Source organism: Manis javanica, chromosome 5, assembly GCF_040802235.1.
Source record: "Manis javanica isolate MJ-LG chromosome 5, MJ_LKY, whole genome shotgun sequence".
NCBI classification, from domain to species: domain Eukaryota; kingdom Metazoa; phylum Chordata; class Mammalia; order Pholidota; family Manidae; genus Manis; species Manis javanica.
Window position 1 is genome coordinate 130950871 of NC_133160.1, and position 20653 is coordinate 130971523.

Consider the following 20653-nt stretch of genomic DNA (forward strand, 5'->3'; position numbering starts at 1 on the left):
ATGGACATAGGCTTAAATTTCCCACCAAAATATTTGATCATTTTCAATGATTCATTCCAATTCATCAATTTAAACATATGATTATATTATATATTTACCATTAATATGAAAATTCTGTAAAAAGGACCCAAACTAGCCACATCAATGTAAAATGCTGTATTTTTCTTGCCAATTGCTGGAAATGCAAAATTAAGGTTTGTATGCCAGTTGTGGCATTGTTGAAATGACATTCAAAAGGAATCCAAGGAACTCAGAAGTGGCTGGAGCAATTCCATTATACTAGAAGTGTTACCTCCATCAAGACAGGAATTTTTGTCTATTTTGTTTACTGCTTTATCTCCAGTGTCTTCAACAGGGCCTGACAATAGTAGGCACTCAAAAGCTGTAGAATGCAATGATAAAATCAGTCATTTGGTAAATAGAATTTTAGCCAACTGGCTCTCAGCAAATTGATTTTTGGCATTTTAGTCTGCTGTCCTAGACATCAGCAATAGCAAAAAAATCCCTACTGTTTTTGTTGGCTGTGTTTGCAGGGTATGTTGGGGTTTCCAAAGGAAGAGGTTAGAGAAATTTAAAGCTGTGTGACTGACTAGAGAAATGTGTGGACATCAAGGGAGGGAGTTGTCTTAATGTCTCCAAGCCAGTCAGATCCACTTGGACTCTGATAGTCCATTCGTATAACCACATTGAAGTGGGGACTTGAGCAGCTGCAGCATACCCAGAGGAGGAGGACCAGAGTGGCCTTACCTACAGAATGGCTGAGAAACTGGACATAGTTAACTGACTGAAGATTTAAGGGGTAAGCAAGGACTCCCTTTTAATACACGAAGAGTCTACCATAGAACATACTCTTTCTCTTTCTTTTGTCTTCCCCAAAGGCAAATTAGATCAGTAGATAGAAGCTATGAAGCTAGTAGACCCTGGGTCATCTGACTCCCAATCTCAGCGCAGGCCTCTTCCTTTGTGTCTCAGGGATTCTCCCTTCCCCCAGGAGTAAGTAGAGACTGTTCTGTGAGGTTGTTGGAGAGGAATTAGGAGTTGTAGGAGTTAAGGAATCAGAGCACCAATTGGACTAACTGGTATCCAAGTTCTGTTTCAGTTCAATATGTTAGAGACCAGGAAACTGGGTTCTTGAGTGAAACAGACTCATATTTGGATCCTGGCTCTACCATTTACTAGTCGTGTGATCATATGCAAGTTACCTGACCTCTCTGAGCCTCAGTTTCCTCATTCACAAAACACAGCTAGTAATGGTACATACCTCATAAGGTTATGGTAAGGATTAAAAAAAGTAATGGATGTAAAGTGCTTAGTACAGTGCCTGGCACATAATAAGCACTCAACAAATGCCTTCTATTATGAATCAATGAAAAGGAATGTACAGTACTATGTCTACCTTTCTTTTTTCAAGAGGTGATCACCAAGTTTCAGTCTCAAATGGTTAAGACAGACCATTTGAGCTCCTCAAGTTCTTCTGAGGGCAGGGAAGTCACTTTTTTTGTTTTCAAAATAGCTGCTTCCACAGATGACGCCCAATATATACACAACACTTCAGTCTTTGCTGTGGATTCCAGACTCCTGCTTTGTTCAAGGGTCTGGGCGGAATGGAGACAGGAAGAGGCACTGAGACACAGTGACCGAGAAGCTGGAGTCCAGGCTGGGTTAAGCAGGGAAGTGGCCCCGTGAGTCACAGGCTGGAATGCTCCAGCAGGGCTCTCTGGCTCCTGGGCTTCTCACACTGGGGGACATTTCCTGCTCTTTGCTCTCTGTGGTCTTCCCTTCCCCCAAGAGTTCCTTAAGACAAGGTCTTTAACTGAATTGTTAAAACCCAAAGGAAGGAGTGTTTTTAGTACTTGCCAAGGTTGGGAATCTCCCAAGCCTTGAGAAAAGTGTGTGAGACATGTTGGCTCTCCTGCTGGGGCTGACCTTGCCATGTAGGCAAAGGAAGTCAGTAGCACTGACTCGTTTCCTTGAGGGTGTAGAAACAAGTGGAGGTGCTTAGCTAGCTTGTGAGTTAAAAAGCCAAGTGATACTACCAAAATAGTCCTTCTGCAACACCCCAGAGAGGGCAAAGAATCTTCACTTTGCCTTTGGATAAGGTGACCCATAATCCTCTGGGATGTGCACAGTCATGGTGCATGTTGCATGAAGGAAAACCCAGGGAGCCCTGGTCACCTGGGGAGAGGAGCTGATGTGGGTCATTTCGGTCAGACATGGCCTTTGACAGGTTTATGGAGGATGGAAGGCAGGGCAGGATCTCCTCCCTTGGCTTTGGCCTCCCAGCCAGTTTAGGTTGGGACTCTCTTTTAGGCCCCCCATTGGCCTGAAGACTGATTAGGCCCCAGACTTTCCTGGGGTCATTTGGACTGCACAAGCCCTCTAACATATGGCCCTGATAAGAATCTCCCTTTCCCGAGATAAGGAGCTGTTTAAGGGAATCTGAGGAAGCCCGGGGTTTGTTTCCATAAAGCTGGACAATGTAAAGTGTAATCCCTACACAGATGTAATTAGCTGTTAAGCATATTAAGTCATGAGGAAGGGGTGCTCTGCTGGCTCATAAATTACTCTGCATCTGCCCCAGGAGAGCTGAGGGCAGGCATCTCTTCCCGCCAGATCACTAGGAAGGCAGCTGATGATGGATCATGAGACTGAGCTTAAGGTGTTTCCAGCAACCAGGAGGCTCCAAAGGACGAAGGACCTGGGGGTGTGAGATGCAGGGTGGTCACAGTCACGAATGATCAAAGGCTTTGGGCCTTCCCCCTGACCCTAATTTTGGGGGGGCAGAGGAGTTGTCTTTAAGGGAGGCTTTGAAGCAATCATTTCAAGACTCAGCATGGCAGCCAGCTCACTTAATGCTTCCTTCCGGCTGTCACAGGCTTTGGTGCTGTGGCACTGGCCATTATGATTCCCTTAAACAGCTCCTTATCCCTGGCAGCTCTGGAGGGCACCTCAGCCTTTGCCAATATCACCTGACAACCCAGTGCCACAGCACCAAAGTCTCATTTCTGGCCAAGTAGCTACTAAGTGATGCTCCCCTCTCCACATTACTTACATTGACTTAATATAAATAATAATAACAGTAACAATAATAATCCATAGTTATTAAGAGCTTATCCTGTGCTAGGCAGAGTACTAAGCAGTTATATCTATTACCTGTTATATTTCTCATACCCACCCTGTGAGCTAGGTACTAATATTATCACCAGTTTACAGATGAGGAAAGTAAGGTTTAGGCAGGTTAGCTTATTTGTGCAAAATTACTCAGTTAGTAGTGGATCCAGGTTTCAATTCCAGAAGCTGATTTAAGAGCTTAAACTCCTAACAAATACTTGTTAAAAATATTTCTCCATTGTCTTTATGGAGAAATATACCATTCCTCAGACTTCAGTTGGTATCAAGATCAACTAAAATAAAATGTATTAGAGAAATACGTTGGTAGAGCCTATAACAATATGCTCTTCTATTTCCTCTCTCTTTGTGTGCCTGGTCTAGCCTAATCTTTGGAAATTCATTTGGGGCTTTTCTGTCATAGTTAACTTTGTAATGTTCAGGAACTTTTTGAGATGGTGCAAGAACACAGCAATCGGTGGAAAGCACTTGTAAACATTTCTTTGAATGTCTTTAGATTTTAGAGAGACAGAGCTTTTCAGGCAAATAACCACAAGTTGGAGAGGGATGCTGGGGAGATCGCTGCAAGTTAAAATTTGGGATTTTTAAGCAAAATCTAGAGAAAGTATTTTTCCTTTGAACTGGCCAACTAGCACTCCAACAGGCTCTCTGGAGTTTGTGTGCCTTGACAGAGTAAGATGCTTAAGGGCAGGTGATTGGCAGGCTACCTTTTGGCAAGTTAACATTTGCTTTCCCTTCTTGTCTCCTCTGTGCATCTTCCAATCAGAAATATGCAAACACTGAAAATGACTAATGCGCGAACCCAATCTTCATTCCCTACAGAGGCTAATGGGACGTGACAGTTAGCGCTGTAACTGCTCTCTTCAAGGTGCTGGCTGGGTCTTCCATCCGCTGATTTGCGATGGGGAATTCCTAGAGGCCAAATCACTCAAAGAAGAAGCTTAAGTGATTTCTCTTTAATGACAAGTGATTCTACCACCAGGCCCTAAATTAGAAGTTAGTCTCAGGCTACTACTGACTTCTGCAAACGGCTGGGGTTCTTGGTCCGCAGGCTTCCTTGGGCCCTGAACTATAAAGTGCTGGCAATACGAGAAGACAGTGTATGACTGCCTTGAACATTTAGCACACCTTTTGATGGAGGTTGTGCAATAGACTTAGGATGGCAAGAAAGTAAGTGGCTTGTGGCCAGATAGAACCAGCTGGGACCGGAGTAGAGAGTGACCAGAACAGCCTGGCTATGTGGGGATGAAAACACAACTTACTCCATATCTTATCAATTGCCATTTTGCATGATTTAAGACAGCCCAGTATTACATTTTTTTCAAAAGTGTGTGTGGGGTAAGCATGGATAGAAATCTAAATGCTGTGGTCTCATTTCCAGAGCCCTCAGGAGATAACGTCCCACCAGGAGCTGTGTGGAGGCACTTAGGGTAGCCTTGCCTGAAGGCGAAATAATAATCACAAAGTGATCTTTATATTTTCTGATAAAGTTCTCCCTCTTGCCTGCTGGCAGATGTTGAACATTGCATTTAAGTTAAGCGTTAAAAGCAGCATGAAGCATTGAGATAAACCACTGTAATTATTAACTTACCTTCTCTTTAATGGCACAAAAACCATCAGTAGTGCAATGGGCCTGATGGGTTCCCTGTGGGCCTGGCTTATTATGTTTTATTGGCAGCCCACAGCTTGAGTCATTGTACAGCCACCTCTATGAACAATTGGTTCCTGAAAGGTGCAGAGCTGTGTCTCCTCAGTTCATTTTGCTTTCTGTTGCCTGGTTGGATAGCATGATGGGTCATTTTGAAAGTCATCATTTTTGCTGGGGCTCTGATTTTACCCCAACTATTTACCTAAAGAGACACCTGTGTCACTCCTCCTTGCCCTCATTGTACCCACGGACTGTTGAGACCTGATGCCTTTGATGGTCTGTACTGAGAATTGATGCTGTGGCGTATTTCATTTCCAAGAACTGGTTGAATTCTTCTTTTAAGTGGGTACTATTTATAACAGCTTGCTTGCTAAGAGTGATTATATGAATATACTTTCATGAAAAAGAACTTTTTGAAGCTTTCTGGAAATTCATAAAAATGGACGACTCTGTGAAGATTCTAGAGCCCTGTAGCTTCTACAACGTATCAACCAAACACATAAGATATTTAAATGTTGTATTCACTTGATAGTTGCATTTAAATCCAACAATTATTAAAATACAGTGAAAAATGCAGTGAAAGAGTTGTGTTAAAGGTAACCTCACTAAATATTTTTTGAAAACATAAAGTGAACGCTTATAAAATAATGAGCAGAGTCATTCATATCCTTGATCCTTAATGTGTTACAAATATGCAAACTCACATAGAACAGGTTTTGTTAAGTCCCCAAGAAACAGAAGTCACTTTAGATGCAAAGACCTCAGTTCCAGGAGGAATCTATGCAGGAAAACCCCAGAACAGATCCCTCCGTTGAAGGTTTAAGGAAAACAATGATGGAGATATCCACCACAGTGTCTTTATCAGTCAGAAGGCTTCCAGGTGGAAGTAACAGGAAACCCTGATTCAAAAGGGTTGCCCCCAAAGATTCTGACTTTACTTTCGAATAACCTGGGAACCGGTAGTTTTAAAAATCTCCCTAGAGATCCTGATACACAGTGGAAGTTAGGAACCACTGGTTTAAATGGTAAGGAATGCATTACCTCACCTGACCGTAAGTCTAGAAGATAGAGTGGGTTTCAGCAGCACTACAATGCCACTAAGGACCAGGTCTCTTCCATCTCTCTGCCTTTCTATCTCCATGACAGTTCCAGTGTCACACAGGAAGCATGAGGTCTGCAGCTGGTTCACACTTGATAGTGTAGGAAGGGAAAAGACGTAAGCAAATGATCCTCCAGAAACCACCCCTACCTACTTTACAGGACACCTCACTGGTCAAAGCTGGCCCATTTCTGAATCAGTCACTGGCTCTTAGATCAATCCAGAACCTCCTTGCAGCTGGGGGTGGGATGGCTGAAGCCCATGGCTTGCCATGAAGCATATGACCATGTGTCTGAATAAATTGGGGTTTATTATGAAGATAAATGAAGTATGGATGAGGTAGGCAATTCAAGTGCTCACCAGAGCATCTTTCACTGTGAGTGATGAGGTGAACTACAGTGACACGTTTGGTTTTATTTTTCTTTTTACTATTTCTTTTCAGGTCATGAAAGTAATATATGTTCTTAGTGCAAAATTTTTAAAATTCAGGAAATTGAAATCACTTACTTTCTACCTGATAACATTATTAATATTTGTTTCTTACCCATGTATGTATTTTAAATATATATATTTTTATTTACTATTATGTGTATTTCAAATACATATTAAATATAAATATATATTTAGAATATATACATATAAATACACATATACTCAGCATATATACATATAGTGTATATGGTAGTATATAGGATACATATGTATGTTTAGAATATATATTGTTATGAGCCAAATATTAATATTAATAGCACATATGTGTATATTTTGTGTATATATACATTTAAATATATATATAATTATTATTTTTCCATGATCTACTGGTAGCAATTGTTGCCCATGAGTAAGTTTGCTGTCTAATTGCCATCCCTTTGGTGATAATTGGTTTTTCTTCCTTGCAGCTTTGAGATTTTTCTTTTTGAATTTAATGCTTGTGGTTTTACTATATGAGCCTAGGTATAGATTTAGTTTTATTTATACTGCCCAAGACTTGGAGTGTTCTACAGCTTGAGATCTCATTTATTCTTCATTTCCAGAAAATTCTCAGGTATGACCTCTTTGACTGCCCGTCTTCTACTCTCTCTCTATTCCCCTTGGGATTTCTATTAGATGTCTTGGAGGTGGGAGATTTTCATTTATCTTCCCAGTTCCCTTGACTTTTCTTTCACATCACTCATCTTTTGACTCTCTGTATTGCATTAAGGTAATTAACATTTCTGTGCTATAGTTTCCTCCTCCATGACTGTGGATCAAATAGTTCTCACATATAATGGGCTTTTGAAAGGGTAAAAGGGTTTTTGGAAGGGAAAAACTCCGACTCAAAGACGGTCTCCAGTGACTTTAAAGAGGAAGGGAAGGAGAAGGAGAAGAAGGAGAAGGAAGAGGAGAAGACAGAGAGAATTAAATTATCATCCCCAACATTTTCTTCTTAAAGACATTCTAACAAATCAAATGTGCAAAGAAATGCTCAAGGCAGCATGTAACAATGAAGATTACCCATGCTTACTATTCAGAGATCTGCCCAGAAGGAGCATAAGGTCTTCAGTCCATCTATTCCAATATATGAATAAAAATTTATATAGATGAACACTTACCAAATATCTCAGAATTAACATTTTAAAACATTGTTTGAGCAATAGCATGGATGAATCCCATAGATGTATGAGAGACAGATGCAAGGGACAGAAGGATGCCTATGAGAATTCTTACAGTTAAAAGTCTATTTATATAAAATTCAAAAACAGGCAAGCCCAAATTATATTGTTTTGGAACATATACATACCTACTAAAACTGTAAAGAACAGCCAGGGACTTTTTTTTTAACCACTAAAGACTGAATAGTGATTACCTCTGGAGAGGAAGCAGGGGAATATGACTGGGTAGGGCCATGTGAGGGGCTCTGGGGATACTGGCTTTTTCAGTTTCTTGAATTAGGCGTTTGTTCTCAGAGAGGATCTTCTTTGGGGATTTGGGTTATTAAGATGGGTATTAATTTTGTAATTATTATGTTAACTGTCCATGTAAGTCTTATGAACTACTAGGATTATGATGTATCTTATATTAAGAAGAAAATATATAGGAATTTTATTTTTATTTTTTGACCAGTTTTCATATCTAATGATATCTCATGTGTTTTAGGAAATAGAACCCTGACTTGAACTTGTATGACATGAGAGTCTACTTATATAACAGCTTGACATTTTGAAGGTGGTCTGGGAATTGCTTGTCCTACTCAGACTCATGTATTTGTGGGCATTCATTTCTAAGCAGGGTTCCAGTTCGATAGGAAGGTTTTCAACATGGAGAAGAGGGACCCCAGAGGGAGTGGTGGATTGCACTAAGGATGAATGTGGGTATTTCCTGATTCTCTGCAGGATGAGCTTTTTCCCAGGTCTATGGTCCTCATGACCCCATTGAGGTGCTATTCTTATGCTGTTATTTAGGGATGGTTGTGATCAGAGCAGGAGCATTTATACAGTCCAGTGTTCACACAGACCTTCAGCAAGGAGAGGAACAGGGTTCTGAAGGGTCCCCTGAGGGCATGGAGAAACAGCAAACCCCAGGAGCAGTCCTCTCATGAGAACAGACATCCAAACAAAAAAACAAAACAAACCAAAAATTGTGCTGGGTGGAGAATAATAATGCTGGGGCAACTATTTCTACTAGAGGTAGGAAGAGCTTTCTCATTTAGATAGGCTTGTATTTACTAGAGTGTGAGGAAGGGAGAGGCCAAAGGCCAGGGAGGATGTGCTTCCTTCCTCCTTTTAATTGTTTGGGCAGTTTCTACACACACACACACACACACACACTCACACACACACACATGCACACACCATGGTCTATAGTAAGTGCTTGCCAAGAGTAGATTCTCCATATTTGCATAAGGGGAAAAGCAACCCAAGTGGATGCTAGCCTTTCCACTTTGTTTATGTGTTAGATTGCACAGAACATGTTAATTTTATACTGTACTAGATGTGTAGATACTAAGCTTTGGAGTCAGGCAACTTATTTTTGAATGCTTTGGGTATTGCTAGCAGTATATCCTTTGGTAAATCATCTAGGCTAAGCACTGGATTCTGGATCTCATTCTTACCTTTCTGGATTATTGCAAGGATTTGCAACAAAGTAAGGTGTTCAACACAGTCCCTAGCTTTGAGTACTTGCTTAGTATATGGTAGTAGCAATAATAATTGTTTTGGTTGTTCTTACTGGGAAAACATACTGACCATTTAGACAAAGATATAAAATTGTATATTCAATCAAGACCTTGCTGTGCTGGGAAGTAGTTTCCACTGGTGCTGAGTAGAGAGGGCAGTTGAAATGTGAGGATCATTTATTTTGAAAATTACCCCAAAATTTCTGATAGGAAGGATAATCATTCAATCATTCATTTATTTGGTCAGTAAATATTGAACAGGGCTTTACTTTGTGCTAGACACTGTTCTAAGTGCTGGGACAAATTGGTGAGCAAGGCAGATAGGTTTCCATCTTTGTGAGCTTTATAGCCCAGGAGATTTCCCCCTTGTATTTGGGGCCATATAAGAAATATTCTTTGTGCTATATTAGAATAACAAGGTTCTTTGAGATGTCCACTTTCAGACCCTATCCTCTCAATAGATCTCTCAACCTGAGTATTTTTAGAAGCAAATGTTTGCTTCATTTGGGGATCCCTAACTCAATCCCAAACAGGCTTCCAGTCATGAATTGGGCCATGGCAAATTCAGGCAAGGAAATCTCCTACAACTTCAGGAACCTGGGCATTTCTGACCTATTCTGGAAGGATTTGAAAACCACTTAATATAGATATCCTGTAGAATTCCAATCTACTGGGATCTTTGTTTAGTCAGTTTTTATAGAAGCATTTTCTTCTATCTATAAAACAAGAATCAGATCAAAGAAAGAGCAGTTCCCTAACTGTTCACTCCCTGCCCGCTTATACTCTTCTCCTTTGCAAAATAGTTTTTTGGCTTTTATTTTCTTTGTAAAATTTCCAGCATTTTACTATGAAAAATCCAAGCTATAGCATACTTGAGAGAATTTTACACCTACACCCACTCCTCTTAGAGTCTACCATTGACATTTAACTGTATTTGCTTTATTGTGTATTTATCCATCTATTTATCCTTCTATCCATCCATTAATCCATCTTTTCTTTATTGTATTGCAAAGTAAATCACAACATCAATATGCACCCTAGAAATATTTCAGTTCACATAACATTAAGTAGAGTTCAGTATTTGCTTGTTTTTCTTTTGATGTAAAAATACAAACAAGAAAATAAATATTAATAAATATATGTATGTTTTTACTGATTTTGACAATTCATGAACCTGTATAACCCAAACCTCTTTCAGGAAGAAAGGCGGCACTGTTGGGCCCAGAAAGTTGTTTCATGCCCTTCCCAGTCAATCTCTGCCAAGTCCCACCCCACCAAAGTCAACCAGAGTTCTGATTTTTTTTTCTGCCATAGATTTGTTTTCCCCATTCTAGGAATTTGTATAAGTAGAGTCACATAGTATATACTCTCTGTGTAAGTTTTTTTCCGTTCAGGGTAATATTTTAAAGAGTCATCATATCATGTATAATAGTTGATTCTTTTATACTATTGAGTAGCAGTCATTTTGTGAATATGTCACAGTTTATCTGTTTTCCCACTGATGAGCATCTGGACTGTTTCCAGTTTTTGGCTTTTATAAATAAAGTCACTGTGCACAAGTCCTTTGAGCACATATGTTTTTATTTCTTTTGGGTGATGACCTAGGAGAGGAATTGCAGGGCAGCTCCTTTATATACTACATCATGTCCACCTTTCAACAAAAAATTATAGAGCATCCTAAAGGGGAAAAAAAACAGTTTGAAGAGGCTGACATGCAAGAGAGAATTTATGGTAGTAATTTAGTCAAGAGTCTTGTTGAGCCTGCCCTTCAGGCATCCCAGTCCAGACATCAGCTATGTGGCTAAATCCATCGGGGGTGTGCATTTTCCAGCCCCATGTATCCCAACTCCCAGTAATTTGAACCATCTCAACTGAGGCCCGAGACAGCATGGACCAGAGGAGAGCCATTGCTGCTGTGCGTTTTCTAATTTCCTGACCCAGGGAACTTGTGAGTGTGATGTAATGGCTGTTCTTTTACACCATTGACAGTAGGCCTTGTGAAAAAGAGAATGCGCTTGCACATTTCAAAACGGTTCCCTTTCCACTCCCACTGATGGGAGAACTAGAGAATATTTCTCCAGTGTTCACTGTGAGGACCTGGTAGAGCTCCTGGAAGTAAAACTTATGAAAAGTATAGCACCCCACCCCTCATGAGTGGGTCTCCCTGGAGGTTTTTTTAAGACAATTTTTTAAACAGTTTTAGGTTCACATAATAGTTGAGAGGAAGGTAAAGGTATTTCCCATATACTTCCTCCCTACACATGTATAGCCTCCCCCATTATCAATATCACTCACCATTTTTTTACCAAGGATGAACCTACATTGACACATGGTAATCACCCCAAATCTATAGTATATCTTAGAGTTCACTTTTAGTGCTTTATGTTCTATAGGTTTAGACAAAAATATAATGACGTATACCTATCATGATGATGTCATATATAGTATTTTCACACTCCTAAAAATCCTCTCTGCTTCTTCTATTCATCCCTAGTTTCCTACCCCTTGGCAACTACTGACCTTATTATTGTCTCCATAGATTTGTTATTTGTAGAATGTCATATAGTTGGAATCATACAGATTGGCTACTTTCACTTAGTAATATGCGCTTAAGGTTCTTTTGTGTCTTTTCATGGCTTGATAATTCATTTCATTTTAGTGCTGAATAATATTTCATTGTCTGAATGTACTACTGTTTATTCATTCACCTACTGAAGGACATGTTGGTTTCTTCTAAGTTTGAGCAATTATGAACAAAGTTACTATAAATATTTATGTGCAACTCTTTTGGATAAATACCAAGGAGCACAATTGCTGGATCATATGGTAAGAATATGTTTAATTTTGTGAGAAACTGCCAAACTGTATTCCCAAGTGATTGTACCATTTTGAATTCCCATCAGGATTGTATAAGAGTTCCTGTTACTCCACATCTTTGCCAGTATTTGGTGTTATCAGTGTTACAGATTTTGGGCATTCTAATAGTTGTGTAGTGGCATCTCATTGATGCTTTAATTTTTGTTTTCCTGATGACATATGATACAGAGCATCTTTTCATGTACTTACTGGTATATCTTCTTTGCTGAGGTGTCTATTAAGGTCTTTGGCCCATTTTTTAATAGTTTTCTTATTATTGAGTTTTCAGAGTTCTTTGTACATTTTAGATAACAATCCTTCATCAAAGGATTCTTTTGCAAATATATTCTTCCAGTCTGTAGACTGTCTTCTTCTTTTCTTGACATTGTTTTTCACAGAGCAGAAGTTTTGAATTTTAATGAAGCCTGCTTATCAATGATTTCATTTGTGGATCATGTCTTTGGTGTTGTATCTTAAAAGTCATTGCTATACCCAAAGTCATCTAGGTCAACAGTCTTGTTGAGCCTGCCCTTCAGCCATCCCAGTCCAGACATCAGGTATGTGACAAAAGCCATTGGGGAATATGCATTTTTCAGCCCAATATATCCCAACTCCCAGTCATTTGAGTCATCCCAGTTGACTCAAATCCTAATTGACATCCTGTGTTATCTTCTAGGAGTTTTAGGTTTTGGATTTTACATCTAGGTCTGTGATCCATTTTGAATTAATTTTTGTAAAGGGCACAAAGTCTGTCTAGGTTCATTTTTTTCATGTGGATGTCCAATTATTCCCATATCAGTTGTTGAAAAGACTATTTTTGTTCCATTTTATTCATTTTGCTTTTTTGTCAAATATCAGTTGACTATATTTAGGCAGTCTATTTTTGGGCTCTCTATTCTGTTCCATTGATCTATTTGTTTATGTTTTTTTGCCATTACCATACTGTTTTGATCGCTGTTGCTTTATAGTAAGTCTTAAAGTGGATAGTGTTTTGTTCTTTGTTCTCCTCCAATTTTGTTTGTTCTTTTGCTTTAATATTGTGTGGGCTATTCTGATTCTTCTGCTTCTCCATGTAAACTTTAGAATTGGTTTGTCAATACCTGTAAAATAACTTCTGGGATTTTGATTGGGACTGTATTGAATCTGTACATCAAGTTGGGAATAACTAACATCTTGACAATATTGAGTCTTCCTATCCATGAACGTAAAATATCTCTCCATTTATTTAGTTCTTTGAGTTAATTTATCAGAGTTTTATAGTTTTCCTCATATACATCTTGTACATATTTTGTTACATTTATAAGTGTTTCATTTTGGGGAGATGATAATGTACATTAGATATTTCAAGGAAATGTATACAAATTTGAAAAATCCTCTGAGATGTTCTTGGCCATCTGAAGGAAGCAAGATAGCAACTGGCTTAGCCAACTAATTTGTGTATGTGTCGGATACCACGGGCAGGAAGATTTTGTATAAGCTGCCTTACCACATTAGCTCCATCAAATTAAGTGGCTTTCCCCCACAATGAGCCCATTATTCTCTCAGCATTAATGATAGGAGACTGTATATGAGGGAGATTCAGTGAAGATATGGAATGGAAGACTGCAAGGCTGTTTGACCTTGAGACCTCAGTTTGCATTAGTGGCATAGAAGGTACCCCAGTCTGCATCCTGCCTTCAGATGAAGATCATTACTAGCAATAAACAAGAGGTGGCCATATTCCAATGACACACGTGTCTCATTTCACCAGGATGGTTAAGGCAAGCTTCCAGTAGTTCTTAAGAACCACTTGCCATATTTCAGAAACTGTTTTTTATTTTCCTCTTCTTTTAAAAAATGAGGTTATTTCAAAGTCACAGACATTGGTTAGTTTATAGTTTGCTGTTTTCTAATCCAGGATGAAGACAGGTAATGTGACCGAAATTTGTTGGGGAGTTTTTTTTCAAACTGGCTTGTATGATATTTTCTTTCTGAGCTACTCTGAGTTATTTTGTACTTAAAGCCAAATTACTTACTAGTTCCAGAAGTCTTTTTGTCAATTCTTTTGGTTTTTCTACATAGAGGATCATGTCATCTGAGAACAAACACAGTTTTATGTTTTCTTTCCCAATCTGTATACCTGTTTAGTAGGATTTTCAGTACAATGTTGAAAGATGGTGAGAGGGGCATCCCTGCCTTGTACCTGATCTTAGTAGGAAAGCTTTTGCATTTTTCACCATAAGTATGTTAGCCATAGGTATTTTCATGGATAGTTATTTTAAATCAGGTGAGGAAGTTCCTCTCTATTCCTGGTTTATTGAGTGTTTTGATTATGAATGGATGTTACATTTTGTCAAATGTTTTTCTACATCTATTGATCTGATCATGTGATTTTTCTCTTCTAGTCTGCTGATACAATGGATTGCATTAGTTGATTTTCAAGTGTTGTTCTAGTCTTGCATGCCTGGGACACCTGGAATTTTTAACTTTCAGAGTTGTCTACACTCAGCTTCCAGCAATTTGCCAATTACAGTTCAGGTTTTTCTGCCCTTGTATTTGCCCATGGAGGCTTTGCTTGTGAGTTTCTGCTCCAATAAATTGTGATCCTCTATATTCACCTATTTCTCCAATTCTGGGGGCAACTGTTTGCCCTGTGACCTCACCTCTTAGATCTAAGAAGAGTTGTTGATTTTTCAGTTGGTTAAGTTTTTAACTTGTTAGGAGAGAGTGACAGTTTCTAAGCTCCTTGTAGGACTGAAAACTGGAAGTCTGTTACTTATTTCCTCATTCTTTTTTTCCCCCTGTATATATGAGTTTCTCTCTGGTATTTCTCTTTAGTCTGGAAATTTTCTACAACATTTATTGTAGTATAGATGTACTTGCAGCAAATTCTCTCAGCCTTCTTTCATCTGAAAATGTCTTTATTTAACCCTTATTTTTGAAGAGTTTATTTAGTTGGATATAGAATTCTATGGTGACAGTTTTATTTCCTTTAAAGATGCTGTTCCATTATCTTCTGGTATATTTTCTGTTTTGCATAGTTTCTGATGAGAAATCAGCCACCATTCATATCATTGTTCCTGGTTATGTATATCTTTATTTTTCTTGTTGCTTATAAGAGGTTCTCTTTCTTCTATGTTTTACTAATCACGTGTCTAGGAGGAACTTTTTCTATATTCTTCTTGCATGGGGCTTGTTGAATTTCTTAGATCTATTGTTTGATGTTTTCATCAAATTTGGAAAGATTCAGTTATTATTTCTTTAAGCATGTTTTTCTGCCTGATTCTCTCTCTTCTCCTTTACTGGGACTCCAATTACATATCTTAGAAATTTGGTGTTATTCCATGGTTATTGATAATCTATCCATTTTTGTATCTTATTTCTCTTTTCTTTAGTTTGAATAGAGATTGTGTAGTTGAATTTCTATTGATTTTCATTCTCTTTCACTGATTCTTTCTACTGCAATTTCCAGTTGTTACTTATAACCCCCTGAATGTCTTGGATATATTTTTCAGTTCTGTATTTTCCATTTGGCTTTTTTTTTTAGTGTTTGAATTATTCTCCTGAAATACCCTACTTACCAAATGTATCTATATTTTTCTATAAGTTATTTAGCATATTTATAATAGTTGTTTTAAAGTTCTGGTTTGATATTTCTAATAATTGGGTCATCTTTGCTTCTACTAACTGCTTCTACATCCTAACCTGAAGTGTATGTTCTCCCATGCCATTTAAAAAAATGTCAGTTCTCCCAGGATGCAGCTTTTTCATTGGTGTGGAAAAATCTCTGACAGGATCCAAAATGTTAATGAACCCTTTTCTGGTCCAGAACTTACCCAGGAGGTGGAAGAAGACAGAATCACAATGGAATGGGCCCAGAGATGGTGTCGGTATTTGGGTATCTCTAGACATCTGAACAGTCCTGGTTTTTAGATGTAGAAGATTTTCTAGGTTCAGTTCTAGACCACATCCTCTCCTTGCTCTACATACTTTTAAAGGATGATCCTTTTCGTTCTTACAACTCCAATTACCGTCTCTATAGTAATGAATTCCAAATATGCACCTGAGTCCAAATCTTTCTCCTGAGTTCCAGATCCACAATATCCAGCCACATATTTTTCCCCTTAGAAGTCATAAAGGCACTTCTAACTGAGCATGTTGAAAACTTAACTCACATATACATTCTCACTCTCTACTGGTAGACTTTAGGATCTCACAATAAAAATGTGTAAAATATTTTAAATAAAATAAAACTGTATATAAAATTTTTATACTTTAAAAAATATTTGGGTAACCTCATTAAGTTCATAAAGTGTATACTTCAAAAATTAAACATCCTATATTTAGAATTTTTTCATTATTAACCTTTGACTATCTCTTACTTATGTAACCATAAATTTAAAAATCTTATTAAGTGAGATTATTGCCCAGGAGAAAAATTGATGTGAAGGGAATATAAATCAGTGTTTTTTAGTGTGTAAAAGGATTGTGTGCAGAAATCAATGCAATTATCTCTTTGACACTTCATCTAAAATCTAAAAAACTGTCCTGATAACCTCACTGAGTTACTGTGAGTTGACAAACCATAAGAGAGTAATGTATGAGTATCAGGAACATCTTTATCACTGAAATCTGAGAGGGCAAGTTTCATGGTTGGGGTATATCCCAGGAAACCAAAGAGCATCTGTCACATTCCTTAGCCTGGGATATGACACAGTCCCCCAAAATGTGACTGCTCATGTGAAATCTCCAGCAAAGCTGTCATGTGTTTCGCACAGTATAACATTATTGGAAAAGATGTGCTTTTCTTTCTTTCTTTAAACAACACAGATGGCAATTTGAAGTTTTGGTAATAGTCGTTGGATGAGGCTATTAGAACAGGGGCACTTGAAGAAAAAATTCTTAAGAGCCTCATCCAGGCCTCACCTCTGGTTTTCATACTCTTCTCCTGTTTACGTCTTTAAGGGGCATGACAACAGAGACTTAATGATTGTCTCAAAGCTGCGCCTGAGCAACGGCAAGTCCTGGTGCAGGAAGTCTGTTAGTTTTCTCTCGTTAGACAATCTGGTGTGCCTCTTGAGGAAAGCCAGCCCCACAGGACCAGATAGCCTGCACCCATGTCTTTGAACTGGGTTTAGTTTTCCATTAAGTAAATAAAGTAGTAGAAAGGGTGGAAAGAGCACAAAATTTGAGGTCAAAGAGACTTGTCTTCAAATTCCAGCTCCAAAACCCAGTAGTTGGTAACTTTATGCAATCCTTGCCTTTCCTTCTCTGAAAAAAAAAGCATGGAAATAATAGTACTTTCCTAGCATGGTTGCTGTTAATTAAATAAGCAAGACACTCTAGTACCTGATATATATTAGTGCTCTATATATGCTCATTTTCTCCCCCACCCCTTTTCCTTTCAGCCTCTAGGTAAGGTATGGAAAGAATGCTGAAAATCATCAGCTACAGCCACAAGGATGTCAGTGAAAGATCTGTGGAAGTGAGTATCGTGCATGTTGCATTTCATTCCCGAGTTCTGAGGGTGTACGCCCTGCAGGGGAGCTGCCTCCGTAGGCATCCTCGGCCCGCTGGCTGGAGAGCCTGGGAAACACTCTCCCGGAGAACAATCAAGGAGATGATGCCAAGGGCACAGCAGTGACTCAGGTTTTCTCCGTTCAGTAGCAGCAGCTGCTCACACTGTGCCTAAAAGAAACGAGAGGCTATATGAGGAAGGTGACCTGGGACTATGAAAGCAGAGGATTTCTGATATTTATATCCACATCAACTTTTTTTCAGTGGTTCACACGGAAATTCAAGAACAGCACTGCTCTTCACAAAGTTATTTCAGGATTCCGCACATCTTGTTGATTTTTTGGATACAAGCTGAAGCGGTGGTGTGCTGGTAAGCTGGCTCTCTGGGGGAAAAAACCCTATTTGTGGCACTTGCCTCATTTCGTGTTGTAACTACTGCCCTCATGACCGAATACAGGTTACAAGCCCGACACCACTGAGGGTGGAGTTGGGAAGAGCCATGGATAATCGGCTCTCTCGAGTTGTTGCAAGCTGGCTCCGGCACACCACTGAAGCTGAAGCTCATGTTCAGGGATAATAGCTACTGGCAAATCCAACCCTTGTTGAAAATAGATGTCATCAAGTTCTAGAATTCACTGCTTCTTGCTCTGTGGCCTGCATTTTGGTCATTGTTCCTCCAGCTTTTTGAAGTAGCTCAGTAAATCTCACTGCTGTGGACCCCAGATCCTGACTTAATGAAGATTGATGTCTTCATTAGATTTGAAAAGGAATGCCCTGACACTTTACTCCCTGGTTGCTGGTGCACCATGCTCTCTGTTCCAGGGCTCATCTCCTCCACCTCCTGTGACACATTCCTGAAAGAGCTCCAGGAAAAAAATGTTACAGTCTTGGCAGATCAGTGTTTGCTGATTGTGTAACGTCCTTCCTGAGACACCCCAATCTCCAAAGGCAGCCATTCTGAAATAGGAGCAAGAATGGGGGTATAGGCCAGCTGCTGGGAGGGCAGTATAAGAAGCCAGATGGGAATGAAGAATTAATAAATCTACAGGGCCAGAATAAATCTATGGGAGATGACAGCCATGTCTGTCTCACCAGTTGTATGGGTTTAGACAAAGATTCATTAGAAAGAAGAAAGGGGTTAAATGGTTGTTATTCTTCCAACTATTCCACTTGCATTTTCATTATATGTTGCCCTTTACAAAGCAACTTCACAAACATCTCATTTGCACCTCACATAATAATAATGTTAATGTAATAATAGGTTACATATGATATAATAATTGGTATAATATGTAATATAATAGATATTATTAATAATATGACCAATATGATTATTTCCTTTTTGCAGAAGAAGATACTGAGACTTGCTTAGGGTCACACTGATGTTAGTGACAGTGGGGAAACTTCAGCTCTCTATCTGATGCTAGGCTAGGGCTCTTTCCATATCAGACAGTGTGTGTATGTGGTGATCGGAGTTTTCTATCAGCTCTGATCATTTAATCACATGTGGAATCAGAGCTGTGAGAACATTTAGAAAGTCTGAAGTTATACTACCATCTGAGAAGTTTTGACAGGCTCCTGGGGGTCAATGCTTTGTAAAGTGCAGTTCAGTATCACCTCACTTATCTAGGACTGGCAGGGAAGGAGATATTCTGCAAAAAATAACATGTCTGTAATTGTTAACACACCTTAAGCTTAAAATTTCAAATGAAATCTTTTAAAATTACGTTGAACATTACCCTATGTTCTTAAACATAGAATGCCAAACATAGCTTTTTTAACCTTTTCTTGTTGACTTAGGAAATTATGTAAATCTCAGTTGTTTTAGATTTTAATTACATGCCTCTAGGTCGCTACACTACAAGGTTCCAGACTGCTGTGCTTTTTGGAGTTCCCGTTTGCTTTTTGCTTCTATCAGTGCACTTACCTGTAAGAATCTCTGAACCCTCTTCTCTCTTGCTGTTTGTGATCTGTTAAGGAGTGAGAACTGGTCCAGACAGACTTGTTGATCAAGTAGGAGTAGATAGGTTTAGAGTAAAGGCTTGAATATCCTTCTAGAAGCCAACACTTCCTGTCATCTTTATTTTTAGGGGTACGGTGGGGACTTTTGCTGTGCTGTTCAGATCCTTTTACCAGACCAGTTCTCTGGTCACTTGGCTGCTGTGAATGTCGGTGACCACTGGCTTGCAGCTACACCCTTCACTGAAGACTTGTTCTTCACCCACAAAAGCTGCTTCACCCAGAAATGTCTGGAGGTTGTCCTACTACCCCTGGGCATGGCTTGTAGCCAACTTACAGCAGTATAGAAGCCCAGTCCCTTTGCCTCCAAATGGGACAATTCCATGAGGCCATCCTTGTCCCAGAACTTCCCACAAGATTGGGCTGAGGCTGAACTGCAGCTGAGCCTATATCCTCTCTGCTTCTCCCATGCCCTGTCTCCCATGCTCACTCTCTTACAAGGTCTCCCTTCGAGTGTTTGCCTTAAACTTGTTGTATCAGCCTCTGAATCCAGCCTCTAACCTAAGACAGGCTTCCCTCCAATCTGCTTTTCATATTCTCAGCTATATGCTGAAGAGGTAAGGAAACAAAATATCCCTGTTCTCTTCCCTATCCTTCCCTCAACCCAATATTAAAACAGAAGGGGAGCCTAATCATGGAAAAAAGAATGCATCATGAGGAAAAAAAATCATTTTTACCAAAGATATATTGGAAATTTATTAATTTGTCAAACTTTGACTTAAATCCTATCTATGAATCACTATACTAGGGTCTGAGAATACAGATGTAAAGACACAATTTTCCTTCATCCTCAGCCTTTTTCAGAAGCTCACAGTCTGACGAGGAAACCAACAGATAAGTAGGACAACTGCCATTCCTCATAATAATGCTGTTACTGAAGTCAGAACTCATTCATTCATTCAAGAAATACTGCTTAAGCATCTACTATGTACTATGCTTTTGGACTTAGAACAAAAGACTTAGATCCCAAAGGCTGGAGAAGACTTAACAGTTTTTACTTTGGAAATAATACTGGAGCTGGTTCTGGCAGATTGAGCAGGTGGAGTTCACTAGGTGAAGGTAGGGGAAGGTGTTCAGATCAAAGGACAATGTCCGGGAAGAGTGTGGTGTTTAGGGGTGCTAGGGAGCAGTTTACCATGGCAGGAGATGAAGAGAAGTCAGTGAAGAAGGCAGGGATGGCTGGAAAGACCTTGATCTGTCAGGCTAAGAAGTTTGAGTTTTATCCTGCAGGTAGTTTGAAGCCAAGAGCCTT

The 20653-nt window shown here is 39.2% G+C and overlaps 1 long non-coding RNA gene across 1 annotated transcript in view; it reads left to right on the plus strand.

The window, feature by feature from the left end:
* The first annotated feature begins 17067 nt into the window (after positions 1-17067).
* The window catches only part of LOC140849401 (uncharacterized), a 29803-nt gene continuing 26217 nt past the window's right edge, over positions 17068-20653 (plus strand). Inside the window, exons 1-2 of the long non-coding RNA XR_012131148.1 lie at positions 17068-17350; positions 17647-17752. This is a non-coding gene — a long non-coding RNA (uncharacterized lncRNA). The remainder of the gene's footprint in view (positions 17351-17646; positions 17753-20653) is intronic.